The sequence below is a fragment of the Triticum urartu genome, chromosome 3 (genome assembly GCF_003073215.2).
Source record: "Triticum urartu cultivar G1812 chromosome 3, Tu2.1, whole genome shotgun sequence".
Classification (NCBI taxonomy): Eukaryota; Viridiplantae; Streptophyta; class Magnoliopsida; order Poales; family Poaceae; genus Triticum; species Triticum urartu.
Window position 1 is genome coordinate 385,898,053 of NC_053024.1, and position 16,351 is coordinate 385,914,403.

The following is a 16,351-nucleotide window of genomic DNA, read 5'->3' on the forward strand; positions in this document are numbered from 1 at the left end:
ATGCTAGAATTGCTAGACCCGATAATAAAGATAAACATAGACATGTTGTTGGTGTTCCTGTTGTTTCTGTTAAGATAGGAGATCATTGTTATCATGGCTTATGTGATTTGGGTGCTAGTGTGAGTGCAATTCCTTTTACCTTATATCAAGAAATTATGAATGCTATTGCACGTGCTGAGATAGAAGATATTGATGTTACTATTAAGCTTGCCAATAGAGATACTACCTCACCAATTGGGATTGTTAGAGATGATGAAGTCTTGTGTGGGAAAATAAAATATCCTGCTGATTTTCTTGTTCTTGGTTACCCACAAGATGATTTTTGTCCCATTATATTTGGTACACCCTTCTTGAACACTGTCAATGCTAAGAGAGACTACTGTGAGAAAGAAACTGTTAGTGTAAGCTTTGAGGATGTGTCTCATGAGTTTAATTTCTCCAAATTTCATAGACTACCTCATGATAAAGATTTGCCTAGTAAAGATGAAATTACTGGTCTTGCTTCTATTGTCATACCTCCTACTGACCCTCTAGAACAATATTTGCTTGACCATGAAAATGATATGTTTATGACCAAAAGAAGGGAAATAGATGAGATTTTCTTTAAACAGATGCCTGTTTTGAAACATAATTTTCCTATTGAAACTCTTGGAGATCCTCTTCCACCCAAGAGTGATCCTGTGTTCGATCTTAAACAATTACATGATACTTTGAAATATGCTTATCTCGATGATAAAAAGATATATCCTGTTATTATTAGTGCTAACCTTTTAGAGCATGAAGAAAATAAATTATTGAAAACTATGAAAAAGCATTGTGCCGCTATTGGATATACTCTTGATGATCTTAAGGGCATTAGTCCCACTCTATGTCAGCATAAAATTAATATGGAGCCTGATGCTAAACCAGTTGTTGATCACCAACGGCGGTTAAATCCTAAGATGAAAGAAGTGGTAAGAAATGAAATACTAAAGCTTCTGGAGGCAGATATAATTTATCCTTTTGCTAATAGTCAGTGGGTAAGTCATGTCCATTGTGTCCCTAAGAAGGGAGGTATTACTGTTGTTCCCAATGATAAAGATGAATTGATCCCACAAAGAATTGTTACAGGTTATAGAATGGTTATTCTGGTTTTTCTCAAATACCTGTGTCACAAGAGGATCAGGAAAAGACTATTTTTACTTGCCTTTTCGGTACTTTTGCTTATAGACGTATGCCTTTTGCTTTATGTAATGCACCTGCTACCTTTCAAAGATGTATGACTAAATTTGACTGCTATATCTGACTTTTGTGAAAAGATTGTTGAGGTTTTCATGGACGGTTTCTCCATTTATGGAACTTCTTTTGATGATTGCTTAAGCAACCTTGATCGAGTTTTGCAGAGATGTGAAGAAACTAATCTCGTATTGAATTGGGAGAAGTGCCACTTTATGGTTAATGAAGGTATTGTCTTGGGGCATAGAATCTCTGAAAGAGGTATGGAAGTTGATAAAGCTAAAGTTGACGCTATTGAAAAAATGTCGTGTCCTAAAGATATCAAAGGTATAAGAAGTTTCCTTGGTCATGCTGGTTTCCATTGGAGATTCATTAAAGACTTCTCTAAAATTTCTAGGCCTCTGACTAATCTCTTACAAAAAGATGTTCCATTTGTTTTTGATGATGATTGTGTAGGAGCCTTTGAAATACTTAAGAAAGTCTAACTTTTGTACCTATTGTTCGACCGCCTGATTGGAACCTACCCTTTGAAATTATGTGTGATTGTAGTGATTATGCTATTGGTGTTGTTCTAGGACAAAGAGTTGATAAGAAATTGAATGTTATTCATTATGCTAGTAAAACTCTAGACAGTGCTCAAAGAAATTGTGCTACTATTGAAAAAGAATATTTGGCAGTTGTGTTCGCTTGTGATAAGTTCAGATCTTATATTGTTGATTCCAAAGTAATTGTTCACACCAATCATGCTGCTATTAAATACCTTATGGAAAACAAAGATGCTAAACCTAGATTTATTAGATGGGTTCTCTTGCTACAAGAATTTGATTTGCATATTATTGATAGGAAGGGTGCTGAGAACCCCGTAGCAGACAACTTGTCTAGGTTAGAAAATGTTCTTGATGACCCACTACCTATTGATGATAGCTTTCATGATGAACAATTAGCTGTCGTAAATGCTTCTCGCAATGCTCCATGGTATGCTGATTATGCTAATTACATTGTTGCTAAATTTATACCACCTAGTTTCAGATACCAGCAAAAGAAAAGGTTTTTCTATGATTTAAGACATTACTTTTGGGATGACCCACACCTTTATAAAGGAGTAGATGGTGTTATTATACATTGTACGTGAGCATGAACAGGAACAGATCCTATGGAAGTGTCACTCCGAGGCCTACGGAGGACACCATGCTGGAGATAGAACTGCACACAAGGTATTACAATCTGGTTTTTATTGGCCTACTCTCTTCAAGGATGCTCGTAAGTATGTCTTGTCTTGTAATGAATGCCAAAGAGTTGGTAATATTAGTAGACTTCAGGAAATGCCTATGAATTAATCACTTGTTATTGAACCATTTGATGTTTGGGGTTTTCATTATATGGGACCTTTTCCCTCTTCTAATGGGTATACACATATTTTGGTTGCTGTTGATTACGTTACTAAGTGGGTAGAAGCTATTCCAACTAGTAGTGCTGATCATAACTGAAAGTGCGTTATATCGACTAGAGGGGGGTGAATAGGCGATTTTTACAAATTTGTCACTTAGGAATTTCAGGGTGAGGAAATTCCTAAGCCACGAACTACTTAGCAGCGGAATAAGTACTCAGATGCAAGCATAACAGAGTAGTAGCACAGTTATCATGATGAAATGAAAACAAGCACAGAGTACAAGTAGCGTAAACACAGGATAAGCAGGCTGAAGACAAAGTGACTGAAGAATTAAGATTGAGGAAATTGAGAGAGTCTTCAGTCAAAGTCTTCAAACAGTAACAATGAAGTACTTCAACATATGAATGAGGAAATGGAAGGGTTGAAGAAATAGAACTAGTAGCTCGGTGAGGACAGTGATTTGGTAGACCAGTTCCAACTGTTGTGACAGTTGTACATCTGGTTGGAGCGGCTAGGTATTTAAACCTGAGGACACATAGTCCCGGACACACAGTCCTCACCATATTCTCCTGGAGCTAAGGTCACACAGACCTCGCCCAATCACTCGTGGTAAGTCTTCAGGTGACTTCCAAACCTTCACAGACTCGGTCACTCGGTGATCCACAATTTCCTCTTGGGTGCTCTAGACAATGACACCTAACCATCTGGAGGATGCACAGTCCTCAAAGGTAACAAGCGTCGGTTCCACATAGGAACAATCTCTTCAGTGATGCTCAATCACTTTGGGTTTGTAGGTGTTGGGTTTGGGTTTTCCTCACTTGATGATTTTTGCTCAAAGTCCTCGGAGGATGGGATGCTCTCAATGACAAGTGTTAGTTCCTCTCGGAGCAGCCAACCAGCTAGTGCTTGTAGGGGGCGGCTATTTATAGCCTTGGGAGCAGCCCAACATGATAAGACATAAATGCCCTTCAATGATATGACTGTTAGGTGGGTAGATATTTTGGGACAGCTGACACGTAGCACAGCAACGGACGAATATTTGTTCTATCAAATTCCTCAGGGCTATCATGTTCCTCACTTGTAGGCAATCCGCACTGGCAAATTCCTAACTCCTCTGTCAGAACAAATTCCTCAGAGAATAGAAGATGTTCATCTCTGTCACTGAAGAAATTGACTGAACTGTATGAGATTTCCAATGGCTTCGCTCGAAGGAAATGGGTAGGTGTAGGATTTTGAGATGAGCATCACTTGGTAACTTTTCCTTAGTTTTACCTCGACCCCCTTTAACAGTACGGTGTTTCGTATGACTCAAGAAAGAGAAAATGAAACCCACGAAAACAAAAGTCTTCATGTTTCATATTCCTCGTATTAATATCAAGTCTTCAGGATCACACCAAATTCTTCATTTTCAAAGTCTTCAGTTGAAGACATTCATTTTTAGGGGCCAACTTTCTCTGTAAATATCAAACTCCTCATAGACATATGGACCTCTGTACACTCACAAACACATTAGTCCCTTAACCTATAAGTATTCAATATACCAAAATCACTAAGGGGCACTAGATGCACTTACAATCTCCCCCTTTTTGGTGATTGATGACAATATAGGTTAAGTTTTCAACGGGGATAAACATATGAAGTGTAACTACTGATATTGAGGAATTTGATTGCAAGATATAGAAGAACTCCCCCTGAAGATGTGCATATGTGAGGAATTTGCTTTGAAGAGCAAATGCACATTGTAGAGTAGAATCATGGAGATCTCCCCCTATATCTTGTAATTCATACACGCATTTAACATATGTTATGAAGAATTTGAAATGCATGATGAAATATGGTGACTGATGTAATTCAGCATGCATGCATTAACATATATGAGGAAATAGCATGTAGAAAAACAGAGCAAAAGTATCAGACCACCGTCGGACTTAAGTTTACAACTCGATCCAACAAATACTTCAGAAGAACGAGAGTTGTAACTTAGCAAAAAAATGCCCATATATAGAGACCCACTTGAAGACTAACTCAAATTTTTCCCCCTTTGTCATCAAATGACCAAAAGGGACGAAAAATGAGGACAAACGCCCCTGAAGAATATCATCAAGAAGTCGATGGAGGAGCGCCAATGTTGTTGGGGTCATCTATTGGAGTAGGGTCTGCTGCGGTGTCATTCAAGTCTTCATGTTCGTCAATCTCGCGCGATGAAGAATATGAGCTGGCCACCAAGTGAGTAACTTTCACCTTCTCGAATTTCTTCGAAGGTGGCTGAGACTGATACATCTCCAACGTATCTATAATTTTTGATTGTTCCATGCTGTTTTATTATCTATCTTGGATGTTTTATAATCACTTTATAGTCATTTTATATCATTTTTTGGTACTAACCTATTGACATAGTGCCAAGTGCCAGTTCCTATTTTTTCTGTGTTTTTTACATTGCAGAAAATCAATATCAGACGGAGTCCAAATGCTACAAAACTTTACGGAGATTTTTTATGGATTAGAAGGAACATGTTGGGCCCTGGTTACACATGGGGGGAGTCCCGAGGAGGGGACAACCCACTAGGGCATGCCAGGAGGCCGAGGCGCACCCTGGTGGTTTGTACCCACCTCGGGTGCCCCCCGGACCGCCTCTTTGCTCTATAAATACCCCAAAAATACCAGAACCCTAGAAGCGTCGATGAAATATTCATCCAGCCAGCGCAGAGTCTAGAACCACCAGATCCAATCTAGACACCATCTCGGATGGGGTTCACCACCTCCATTGGTGCCTCTCCAATGATGCGTGAGTAGTTCTTTGTAGACCTTCGTGTCCGTAGTTAGTAGCTAGATGGCTTTCTCTCTCTCGCTGAATTCTCAATACAATGGTCTCTTGGAGATCCATATGATGTAACTCTTTTTGCGGTTTGTTTGTTGGGATCTGGTGAACTTTGAGTTTATGATCAGTCATATCTTTTTATATCCATGAAAGTTATTTGAGTTTCTTTGATCTCTTATATGCATGATCTCTTATAGCCTCGTATTTCTTCTCTGATATTTAGGTTTTGTTTGGCCAACTTGATCTATTTATCTTGCAATGGGAAGAGGTGCCCAGTAGTGGGTGAAGGAAATATGCCCTAGAGGCAATAATAAAGTTATTATTTATTTCCTTATTTCATGATAAAAGTTTATTATTCATGCTAGAATTGTATTAACCGGAAACATAATACATGTGTGAATACATAGACAAACAGAGTGTCACTAGTATGCCTCTACTTGACTAGCTCGTTAATCAAAGATGGTTATGTTTCCTAACCATAGACAAAGAGTTGTTATTTGATTAACGGGGTCACATCATTAGGAGAATGATGTGATTGACTTGACCCATTCCATTAGCTTAGCACCCGATCGTTTAGTATGTTGCTATTGCTTTCTTCATGACTTATACATGTTCCTATGACTATGAGATTATGCAACTCCCGTTTACCGGAGGAACACTTTGTGTGCTACCAAACGTCACAACGTAACTAGGTGATTATAAAGGAGCTCTACAGGTGTCTCCAAAGGTGAATGTTGGGTTGGCGTATTTCGAGATTAGGATTTGTCACTCCGATTGTCAGAGAGGTATCTCTGGGCCCTCAGGGTAATGCACATCACATAAGCCTTGCAAGCATTACAACTAATGAGTTAGTTGCAAGATGATGTATTACGAAACGAGTAAAGGGACTTGCCGGTAACGAGATTGAACTAGGTATTGAGATACCGATGATCGAATCTCGGGCAAGTAACATACCGATGACAAAGGGAACAACGTATGTTGTTATGCAGTCTGACCGATAAAGATCTTCGTAGAATATGTAGGATCCAATATGAGCATCCAGGTTCCGCTATTGGTTATTGACCGGAGACGTGTCTCGGTCATGTCTACATTGTTCTCGAACCCGTAGGGTCCGCACGCTTAAGGTTTCGATGATAGTTATATTATGAGTTTATGAGTTTTGATGTACCAAAGTTAGTTCGGAGTCCCGGATGTGATCACGGACATAACGAGGAGTCTCGAAATGGTCGAGACATAAAGATTGATATATTGGATGGCTATATTCGGACACCGGAAGTGTTCCGGGTGATTTCAGAGAAAACCGGAGAGCCGGGGGTTACCGGAACCCCCCCGGGAGAAGTAATGGGCCATATGGGCCTTAGTGGAGAGAGAGAGGGGCAGCCAGGGTGGGCCGCACGCCTCCTCCCCCTAGTCCGAATTGGACTAGGAGAGGGGGGGCGGCGCCCCCCTTTCCTTCTCCCTCCCCACTTCTTTCCCCCTCCTAGTAGGAGTCCTACTCCTACTAGGAGGAGGACTCCTCCTTGGCGCGCCATAGGGGCCGGCCGGCCTCCTCCCCTTGCTCCTTTATATACGGGGGCAGGGGACACCCCTAGACACACAAGTTGATCCACGTGATCATATTCTTAGCCGTGTGCGGTGCCCCCTTCCACCATAATCCTCGATGATATTGTAGCAGTGCTTAGGTGAAGCCCTGCAACGGTAGTGCATCAAGATCGTCACCACGCCGTCGTGCTGACGGAACTCTTCCCCGACACTTTGCTGGATCGGAGTCCGGGGATCGTCATCAAGCTGAACGTGTGCTAAAACTTGGAGGTGCCGTAGTTTCAGTGCTTGATCGGTCGGGCCGTGAAGACGTACGACTACATCAACCGTGTTGTGCTAACGCTTCCGCTGTCGGTCTACAAGGGTACGTAGATCACCCTCTCCCCTCTCGTTGCTATGCATCACCATGATCTTGCGTGTGCGTAGGAATTTTTTTGAAATTACTACGTTCCCCAACAGTGGCATCCGAGCCTAGGTTTTATGTGTTGATGTTATATGCACGAGTAGAACACAAGTGAGTTGTGGGCGATATAAGTCATACTTCTTACCAGCATGTCATACTTTGGTTCGGCGGTATTGTTGGACGAAGCGGCCCGGACCGACATTACGCGTACGCTTACGCGAGACCGGTTCTCCCGACGTGCTTTGCACAAAGGTGGCTAGCGGGTGACAGTTTCTCCAACTTTAGTTGAACCGAGTGTGGCTACGCCCGGTCCTTGCGAAGGTTAAAACAGCACCAACTTGACAAACTATCGTTGTGGTTTTGATGCGTAGGTAAGATTGGTTCTTGCTTAAGCCCGTAGCAGCCACGTAAAACTTGCAACAACAAAGTAGAGGACGTCTAACTTGTTTTTGCAGGGCATGTTGTCATGTGATATGGTCAAGACATGATGCTAAATTTTATTGTATGAGATGATCATGTTTTGTAACCAAGTTATCGGCAACTAGGAGGAGCCATATGGTTGTCGCTTTATTGTATGCAATGCAATTGCGCTGTAATGCTTGACTTTATCACTAAGCGGTAGCGATAGTCGTGGAAGCATAAGATTGGCAAGACGACAACGATGCTACGATGGTGATCAAGGTGTCGCGTCGGTGACGATGGTGATCACGACGGTGCTTCGAAGATGGAGATCACAAGCACAAGATGATGATGGCCATATCATATCACTTATATTGATTGCATGTGTTGTTTATCTTTTATGCATCTTATCTTGCTTTGATTGACGGTAGCATTTTAAGATGATCTCTCACTAATTATCAAGAAGTGTTCTCCCTGAGTATGCACCATTGCGAAAGTTCTTCGTGCTGAGACACCACGTGATGATCGGGTGTGATAGGCTCTACGTTCAAATACAACGGGTGCAAAACAGTTGCACACGCAGAATACTCAGGTTATACTTGACGAGCCAAGCATATACAGATATGGCCTCGGAACACAGAGACCGAAAGGTCGAGCGCGAATCATATAGTAGATATGATCAACATAGCGATGTTCACCAATGAAACTACTCCATCTCACGTGATGATCGGACATGGTTTAGTTGATTTGGATCACGTAATCACTTAGAGGATTAGAGGGATGTCTATCTAAGTGGGAGTTCCTTAGTAATGTGATTAATTGAACCTAAATTTATCATGAACTTAGTACCTGATAGTATCTTACTTGTTTATGTTTGATTGTAGATAGATGGCCCGTGCTGTTGTTCCGTTGAATTTTAATGCGTTCCTTGAGAAAGCAAAGTTGAAAGATGATGGTAGCAATTACACGGACTGGGTCCGTAACTTGAGGATTATCCTCATTGCTGCATAGAAGAATTACGCCCTGGAAGCACCGCTGGGTGCCAGGCTTGCTGCTGGAGCAACACCAGATGTTATGAACGTCTGGCAGAGCAAAGCTGATGACTACTCGATAGTTCAGTGTGCCATGCTTTATGGCTTAGAATCGGGACTTCAACGATGTTTTGAACGTCATGGAGCATATGAGATGTTCCAGGAGTTGAAGTTAATATTTCAAGCAAATGCCCGGATTGAGAGATATGAAGTGTCCAATAAGTTCTATAGCTGCAAGATGGAGGAGAATAGTTCTGTCAGTGAGCATATACTCAAAATGTCTGGGTATAATAATCACTTGATTCAATTGGGAGTTAATCTTCCAGATGATTGCGTCATTGACAAAATTCTCCAATCACTGCCACCAAGCTACAAGAGCTTCGTGATGAACTATAATATGCAAGGGATGAATAAGACTATTCCCGAGCTCTTCGCAATGCTGAAAGTTGCGGAGGTGGAAATCAAGAGGGAGCATCAAGTGTTGATGGTCAACAAGACCACTAGTTTCAAGAAAAAGGGCAAAGGGAAGAAGAAGGGGAACTTCAAAAAGAACAGCAAGCAAGTTGCTACTCAAGAGAAGAAACCCAAACCTGGACCTAAGCCTGAAACTGAGTGCTTCTACTGCAAGAAGACTAGTCACTGGAAGCGGAACTGCCCCAAGTATTTGGCGGATAAGAAGGATGGCAAGGTGAACAAAGGTATATGTGATATACATGTTATTGATGTGTACCTTATTAATGCTCGCAGTAGCACCTGGGTATTTGATACTGGTTCTGTTGCTAATATTTGCAACTCAAAACAGGGACTACGGATTAAGCGAAGATTGGCTAAGGACGAGGTGACGATGCGCGTGGGAAATGGTTCCAAAGTCGATGTGATCGCAGCCGGCACGCTACCTCTACATCTACCTTCGGGATTAGTATTAGACCTAAATAATTGTTATTTGGTGCTAGCGTTAAGCATGAACATTATATTTGGATCTTGTTTGATGCGAGACGGTTATTCATTTAAATCAGAGAATAATGGTTGTTCTATTTATATGAGTAATATCTTTTATGGTCATGCACCCTTAAAGAGTGGTCTATTCTTATTAAATCTCGATAGTAGTGACACACATATTCATAATGTTGAAGCCAAAAGATGCAGAGTTGATAATGATAGTGCAACTTATTTGTGGCACTGCCGTTTGGGTCATATCGGTGTAAAGCGCATGAAGAAACTCCATACTGATGGGCTTTTGGAACCACTTAATTATGAATCACTTGGTACTTGCGAACCGTGCCTTATAGGTAAGATGACAGAAACACCGTTCTCCGGTACTATGGAGAGAGCAACAGATTTATTGGAAATCATACATACAGATGTATGTGGTCCGATGAATGTTGAGGCTCGTGGCGGATATCGTTATTTTCTCACCTTCACAGATGACTTAAGCAGATATGGGTATATCTACTTAATGAAACATAAGTCTGAAACGTTTGAAAAGTTCAAAGAATTTCAGAGTGAAGTTGAAAATCATCGTAACAAGAAAATAAAATTCCTACGATCTGATCGTGGAGGAGAATATTGGAGTTACGAGTTTGGTGTACATTTGAAACAATGTGGAATAGTTTCGCAACTCACGCCACCCGGAACACCACAGCGTAATGGTGTGTCCGAACATCGTAATCGTACTTTACTAGATATGGTGCGATCTATGATGTCTCTTACTGATTTACCGCTATTGTTTTGAGGATATGCTCTAGAGACGGCCGCATTCATGTTAAATAGGGCACCATCAAAATCCGTTGAGACGACGCCTTATGAACTGTGGTTTGGCAAGAAACCAAAGTTGTCGTTTCTGAAAGTTTGGGGCTGCGATGCTTATGTGAAAAAGCTTCAACCTGATAAGCTCGAACCCAAATCGGAGAAATGTGTCTTCATAGGATATCCAAAGGAAACTATTGGATACACCTTCTATCACAGATCCGAAGGCAAGACTTTTGTTGCTAAATTAGGAAACTTTATAGAGAAGGAGTTTCTCTCGAAAGAAGTGAGTGGGAGGAAAGTAGAACTTGACGAGGTAACTGTACCAGCTCCCTTATTGGAAAGTAGTACATCATAGAAACCAGTTTCTGTGACACCTACACCAATTAGTGAGGAAGCTAATGATAATGATCATGAAACTTCAGAACAAGATACTACTGAACCTCGTAGATCAACCAGAGTAAGATCTGCGCTAGAGTGGTACGGTAATCCTGTTCTGGAATTCATGCTACTAGATCATGATGAACCTACGAACTATGAAGAAGCAATGGTGAGCCCAGATTCCGCAAAATGGCTTGAAGCCATGAAATCTGAGATGGGATCCATGTATGAGAACAAAGTATGGACTTTGGTTGACTTTCCCAATGATCGGCAAGCGATTGAGAATAAATGGATCTTCAAGAAGAAGACTGACGCTGACGGTAATGTTACTGTCTACAAAGCTCGACTTGTCGCAAAAGGTTTTCGGCAAGTTCAAGGGATTGACTACGATGAGACCTTCTCACCCGTAGCGATGCTTAAGTCTGTCCGAATCATGTTAGCAATTGCCGCATTTTATGATTATGAAATTTGGCAAATGGATGTCAAAACTGCATTCCTGAATGGATTTCTGCAAGAAGAGTTGTATATGATGCAGCCGGAAGGTTTTGTCGATCCAAAGGGAGCTAACAAAGTGTGCAAGCTCTAGTGATCCATTTATGGACTGGTGCAAGCCTCTCGGAGTTGGAATAAACGCTTTGATAGTGTGATCAAAGCATTTGGTTTTATACAGACTTTTGGAGAAGCCTGTATTTACAAGAAAGTGAGTGGGAGCTCTGTAGCATTTCTGATATTATATGTAGATGACATATTACTAATCGGAAATGATATAGAATTTCTGGATAGCATAAAAGGATACTTGAATAAAAGTTTTTCAATGAAAGACCTCGGTGAAGCTGCCTACATATTGGGCATCAAGATCTATAGAGACAGATCGAGACGCTTAATTGGACTTTCACAAAGCACATACCTTGACAAAGTTTTGAAAAAGTTCAAAATGGATCAAGCAAAGAAAGGATTCTTGCCTGTGTTACAAGGTGTGAAATTGAGTAAGACTCAAAGTCCGACCAATGCAGAAGATAGAGAGAAAATGAAAGATGTTCCCTATGCTTCAGCCATAGGCTCTATCATGTATGCAATGCTGTGTACCAGACCTGATGTGTGTCTTGCTATAAGTCTAGCAGGGAGGTACCAAAGTAATCCAGGAGTGGATCACTGGACAGCGGTCAAGAACATCCTGAATTACCTGAAAAGGACTAAGGATATGTTTCTCATATATGGAGGTGACAAAGAGCTCATCATAAATGGTTACGTTGATGCAAGCTTTGACACTGATCCGGACGATTCTAAATCGCAAACCGGATACGTGTTTACATTAAACGGTGGAGCTGTTAGTTGGTGCAGTTCTAAACAAAGCGTTGTGGCGGGATCTACATGTGAAGCGGAGTACATAGCTGCTTCGGAAGCAGCAAACGAAAGAGTCTGGATGAAGGAGTTCATATCCGATCTAGGTGTCATACCTAGTGCATCGGGTCCAATGAAAATCTTTTGTGACAATACTGGTGCAATTGCCTTGGCAAAGGAATCCAGATTTCACAAGACAACCAAGCACATCAAGAGACGCTTCAATTCCATCCGGGATCTAGTCCAGGTGGGAGACATAGAGATTTGCAAGATACATACGGATCTGAATATGGCAGACCCGTTGACTAAACTTCTCTCACAGGTAAAACATGATCACACCTTAGTACTCTTTGGGTGTTAATCACATAGCAATGTGAACTAGATTACTGACTCTAGTAAACCCTTTGGGTGTTGGTCACATATCGATGTGAACTATGGGTGTTAACCACATAAAGATGTCAACTATTGATGTTAGATCACATGGCGATGTGAACTAGATTATTGACTCTAGTGCAAGTGGGAGACTGAAGGAAATATGCCCTAGAGGCAATAATAAAGTTATTATTTATTTCCTTATTTCATGATAAAAGTTTATTATTCATGCTAGAATTGTATTAACCAGAAACATAATACATGTGTGAATACATAGACAAACAGAGTGTCACTAGTATGCCTCTACTTGACTAGCTCGTTAATCAAAGATGGTTATGTTTCCTAACCATAGACAAAGAGTTGTTATTTGATTAACGGGATCACATCATTAGGAGAATGATGTGATTGACTTGACCCATTCCATTAGCTTAGCACCCAATCGTTTAGTATGTTGCTATTGCTTTCTTCATGACTTATACATGTTCCTATGACTATGAGATTATGCAACTCCCGTTTACCAGAGGAACACTTTGTGTGCTGCCAAACGTCACAACGTAACTGGGTGATTATAAAGGAGCTCTACAGGTGTCTCCAAAGGTGAATGTTGGGTTGGCGTATTTCGAGATTAGGATTTGTCACTCTGATTGTCGGAGAGGTATCTCTGGGCCCTCTCGGTAATGCACATCACATAAGCCTTGCAAGCATTACAACTAATGAGTTAGTTGCGAGATGATGTATTACGAAACGAGTAAAGAGACTTGCCGGTAACGAGATTGAACTAGGTATTGAGATACCGATGATCGAATCGCGGGCAAGTAACATACCGATGACAAAGGGAACAACGTATGTTGTTATGCGGTCTGACCGATAAAGATCTTCGTAGAATATGTAGGAGCCAATATGAGCATCCAGGTTCCGCTATTGGTTATTGACCGGAGACGTGTCTCGGTCATGTCTACATTGTTCTCGAACCCGTAGGGTCCGCACGCTTAAGGTTTCGATGACAGTTATATTATGAGTTTATGAGTTTTGATGTACCAAAGTTAGTTAGGAGTCCCGGATGTGATCATGGACATAACGAGGAGTCTCGAAATGGTCGAGACATAAAGATTGATATATTGGACGGCTATATTCGGACACCGGAAGTGTTCCGGGTGATTTCGGAGAAAACCGGAGAGCCGGAGGGTTACTGGAACCCCCCCCCCCCGGGAGAAGTAATGGGCCATATGGGCCTTAGTGGAGAGAGAGAGGGGCAGCCAGGGTGGGCCGCGCACCTCCTCCCCCCTGGTCCGAATTGGACTAGGAGAGGGGGGGCGACGCCCCCCTTTCCTTCTCCCTCCCCACTTCTTTCCCCCTCCTAGTAGGAGTCCTACTCCTACTAGGAGGAGGACTCCTCCTTGGCGCGCCATAGGGGCCGGCCGGCGTCCTCCCCTTGCTCCTTTATATACGGGGGCAGGGGGCACCCCTAGACACACAAGTTGATCCACGTGATCATATTCTTAGCCATGTGCGGTGCCCCCTTCCACCATAATCCTCGATAATATTGTAGCAGTGCTTAGGCGAAGCCCTGCAACGGTAGTGCATCAAGATCGTCACCACGCCGTCGTGCTGACGGAACTCTTCCCCGACACTTTGCTGGATCGGAGTCCGGGGATCGTCATCAAGCTGAACGTGTGCTAAAACTCGGAGGTGCCGTAGTTTCGGTGCTTGATCGGTCGGGCCGTGAAGACGTACGACTACATCAACCGCGTTGTGCTAACGCTTCCGCTGTCGGTCTACAAGGGTACGTAGATCACACTCTCCCCTCTCGTTGATATGCATCACCATGATCTTGCGTGTGCGTAGGAATTTTTTTGAAATTACTACGTTCCCCAACAGTGGGTTCAATCTTATGGTGCTTGATCCCAGTGACAAAAAGGGAACTGACACGTATGTATAGTTTCTACTAAGGATAAAATGATGGGGTCTATCTCTACATAGATAGATCTTGTCTACATCATGTCATCGTTCTTATTCCATTACTCCGTTTCCCCATGAACTTAATACACTAGATGCATGCTGGATAGCGGTCGATGTGTGGAGTAATAGTAGTAGATGCAGGCAGGACTCGGTCTACTAATCTTGGATGTGATGCCTATGTAATGATCATTGCCTGGATATTGTCATAATTATTTGAGGTTCTATCAATTGCCCAACAGTAATTTGTTTACCCACTGTTTGCTATCTTTCTCGAGAGAAGGCACTAGTGAAACCTATAGCCCCGGGTCTTCTTTCTCATATATTTGCTTGCGATCTACTTTTCCTTTGTATTTTTATTCAGATCTATTAAACCAAAAATACAAAAATACTTTGCTGCACTTTATTTTATTTACGATCTATTATTTCAATCTACTACAAATTTCTGGCATCGTTACCCGAAAGGGATTGACAACCCCTTTAACACGTGGGGTTGCGTGGTGTTGTTATTTGTGTGCAGGTGCTATTTACATTGTGTTGCTTGCTTCTCCTACTAGTTCGATAACCTTGGTTTCATCACTGAGGAAAATACGTACCTTCGTTGTGCTGCATCATCCCTTCCTCTTTGGGGAAATATCGACGTGGTCCTAGCAGTCAGGGAGCAATCAAAAGGAATTTCCGGCGCCGTTGCTGGGGAGGATCTTCAACATAACCAGGTTCCTAATCACAAATCCCATCTCCTCGCAATTTACATTTGTTGGTGTACAAAAGTAGGGGCTCTCCTTTTGACCCCTTTACTTGTGCACGGGCAATCAGAGCCGTGCGCCACGGCCACGCTTAGCAAGGCGGAGGGGGAAGCCGGAGAGAAGCCGAAGCACAAGGCAACCAAGGCAACGTCAAGACCAGAAGCGCAGGAAAGCAAGAGGGCGAGGTGGACTCCCTCAGCAAGGTCCTTGCCGAGGCAGCCTCCGCAGCCCCGGCAAGAGCCTTGCCGGGGCAACTTGCCCGACGCCAGCAGAGCGAGCCACCCTTGAGCACAAAGGTTCCGAACGCCGTCAACAACTACATTGGGAACAGGGCTCGGGAGGCACCTCCGTGGTGGCATGCAGATCTTTGTCAAGACCATAGATATGTGATATCAGATGAGGATCAGGAGATGATGACCCTCGGCGGGGTCCTCGTCGAGGAAATCCACAAGACCCCCGGCAATCATCTTGCTGGGGACGACTATGACATCACGGCAAGACCCTTGCCGGGCCCCCGGCAAGGCCCTTGCTGCTGAGGATGCCAACAGGGCCACTGCTAGGCCCGCACCAGCCAAGACTCCGCCACCGTTCACATGCAGCTGCCAGCCCAACCAACTGGGCAGGCACGTGCGTGGCAACATGCAGCTTCCAGGCCAAATCAGCAAGCACCTGCGTGGCGGCATGCAGATCTTCATGAAGGCCCTACCACCGCGCCACCTCAGCTGCTTGCCTGCCTACATGTGGCTGCATGCATCGCTAGCCTGGGCGCGTGTAGAAGCAAGGCGGAGCGGCGATGGATGGGACGGGCCTCGTTCCCGTCCCTGATAAAGCTAATGGACACCTACGTAGCGCATTTAATGCACTTTGTCCCGTAATGCCGTGCGATAAGCTCACACACTGTAGGCCTTTCCACCTCCTGTGTGCCACTGTGGCAACCCCTTTTTCCTATATAAAGGAGGCCTGAGGAAACCAGGGGAGGGATTCGCCATTTTGGAACGACACAACCACCGT